General features: G+C 50.3%; 1 non-coding gene across 1 annotated transcript; it reads left to right on the forward strand.

Moving 5' to 3' along the window:
• Window positions 1-543: 543 nt before the first annotated feature.
• TRNAV-AAC lies at window positions 544-616 on the forward strand. The gene has a single exon. It is a non-coding gene; the product is annotated as a tRNA-Val (tRNA).
• Window positions 617-2,794: the final 2,178 nt, after the last annotated feature.

Consider the following 2,794-nt stretch of genomic DNA (forward strand, 5'->3'; position numbering starts at 1 on the left):
TACTGACTCTTCTTGTCAACTGTTGGAAATGGGCCATCCTGATTATCACTACAAAAGGTTTTTTTCTCCTGCTGATAATAGCTCACCTTAACTGATCACTCTCGTTATAGTGTATATGGCAGCACTCATTTTTTCCTGTTCTCTATGTATATATGTATCTTTCTACTGTATTTTCCACTGCATGCATCCAATGAAGTGGATTTTAGCCCATAAAATCTTATGCTCAAATAAATTTGTTAGTCTCTAAGGTGCCAGAAGTACTCCTCGTTCTTTTTGCAGATAAATTCATGGAGATGAAGTCCATTAATGGCTATTGGCCAGGATGGGTAAGGAATGGTGTCCCTAGCCTCTGTTTGCAAGAGGGTGGAGATGGATGGCAGGAGAGAGATCACTTGAGCATTACCAGTTAGGTTCAGTCCCTCTGGGGCACCTGGCATTGGCCACTGTTGGTAGATAGGATGTGGGGTTGGATGGACCTTTGGTCTGACCCAATATGGCCATTCTTATGTTCTTATGAAGGGAGAGGCAGAACACTACAGCAGAGTTTCTGTAGTGTAGTGGTTAGCAGGTTTGGTTAACACACAAAAGACTCCTGGTTTGAAACCAGGCAGAAACATGATGGCTTCCTTTTCCCAGCTCCTACTGGCCTGTCACTGCTGTTGTAGCAGCAGCAGTGATTTCTATGTTCAAAAAGTCTATTGCACTTCCCCTGCTCCCTCTTTTGTCTCCTCTCCCTCTCTGAATGCCTGTGAAGTGGCTTTCCCTTTCCCTCTCCCCCTCCCTCCTGGAATGCTTGTGGGATTAATGGGCTGGTTGAAGAGAAGAAGAGCTCCCAGGTAGACAAGCTGTCTGGGACTCTAATTAGGCAGCACTCACACACCCAGAGCATGGACACCGCATGGATACTGCCCAAGGTGGAGTGTGACCAACCTGATGCAGCCAAATCGTCTCTAGTAGCAGGCCATGAGGTGCAGGTCCTTAAAAGGGGAAGGGGCCATGTGCTCAGGAGTGCACTCACAAGCTTGTACCTCCAGTGAATGCCCTTCGCCTGGACCGCCTGGCCAGTGGTTCACTGTGTTACATTTTATTGTGCCTCAGGAAGACTTACCTTCATCACACCGTCCATCACTGCACTGTGGGACACTCACCTTGCAGAATCCTGACATCTCAAGTGCCGTGCCAGTCCTGGGAGTGTGAGTATGCGAATGTGAGTGTGACACTCCCCTCCTTCTTATTTTGAGCTTGGCTGTCAGTATAATAAATGTGCTGCTTTCTGCCAAACTCTGGTGAGTCATTAGTCCTCTATATGCTTACCAGCTGGCCCAATTTCGAGTAACACTTGTGATAACCCCAACCCCTGCAGGACAGAGTTTGGTGAAATGAGCTGAGAAAAAGGCTTGGCATCAGCAAGGGAAAGCTAGAGGATCTGGGCCAGTCACCTTTTGGAGACTTGTGGCTTGGTCTCCTCTGCCCTGGGAGGTTGGCCTGTGGAGGCCGGCTCTTCCTGCTGGCATCCTTTGCGTGATTTGCCAAAGGAGGAAGTGAGGCAGGAATGGAGCGAAAGAGGAAAGTCGAGCTGAGGAAGGCAGGGCAGAAGCTAAGCACCTCAGTGCGGCTAAGTGGGGTTAGTAGAGCGCCACCCTTAGTTCTGCAAAGCCTGGGGAGGCGCGATTGGTTGCGGGGAGGTAGAATCCTGTGCCTGCCTCTTGGCTTCCCAGGGATGGCTACTTGCAACCCAGGAGAAGGATGGTTCTGGGTGAAAGGAAGACAGGCAAAGCTCTGGGAGGAAATTTGGGTGCGGAATGCGGGTTCTGCGCTGGGGGGGGTTTGGGATGCAGGAATGGATGGTGCTTACCCCGAGCAGTGCAGCTCCCAAAGTGACCAGTACACACAACCCTCCAGCAACAGCTTCTAGGTGGGCAGGGCCAGGGGGGTCTCTGTGGGCTGCTGCCTGCCTGGCCAATGGGAGCTTCGGAGTTGGTACTTGGGGCAGGGGTAGTGCATGGAGACACTTCCCCAGCCCCAACGGATGCTGGGACATGCCAGCCACTTCTGGGAGCGGCACAGAGGGATGGAGGTAGAGTGGGCAGGGAGCCACCTTAGTGCAACTGGCACATCTCTGCACACCCATTGTGGGAGGGGAGCAGAGGGCCTCAATGTGCACAGAGCTGACTCTCCTTCCGCGTCTATTACAGGAGTGGTGGGTGGGGTCTTTTGGCCTGCAAGGTGCAGCAGGTTAGACAAAATGATCACACTAGTCTCTTCCGACCTTAAAGGTTCTGAGTCTAAAAGGGAGAGGGAACATTCTAATACCAGGATGACTCCAACTGCTCATTTAATTGTCTTACCCCTTTTTCCTCCCCTGTGTGTTTAATAACCTGCTGGGATTTAGAATATTAAGTCTTTCATTCCCTTTCTAAACTGATACAAAGTAACTGAAACTAAACTGATTCCTGGTGAAGGAAACATCACATCACTGCATTGGCTGGGGATCAAACCCAGGTAAAGTGCTTGGAAGGCAGCTATACTCACCACTATACCACCAATACAGCTGGTGAAAGTCCCTGATTTTTCACACTTGCTGTCTAGTCACCCTACTGCTCAGTTTGAGGCAAATGTCTCTATGTTCTCTGCCATTCATGGTGGGGAGTTTCTCCACTGATAACATTTCTTGCTGGCTTGGGGAGGGGAGAGAGAAGAGTGGTTTGCTCTGTTTCATTCCCCTCCATTTTCTGTTCCTCCCTTCCCTTCCAGAGTCCTCCCTTCCATTTCAGACTGTGCAGTGACACTCTTC

This window comes from Gopherus evgoodei, unplaced genomic scaffold, assembly GCF_007399415.2.
Source record: "Gopherus evgoodei ecotype Sinaloan lineage unplaced genomic scaffold, rGopEvg1_v1.p scaffold_74_arrow_ctg1, whole genome shotgun sequence".
Classification (NCBI taxonomy): Eukaryota; Metazoa; Chordata; order Testudines; family Testudinidae; genus Gopherus; species Gopherus evgoodei.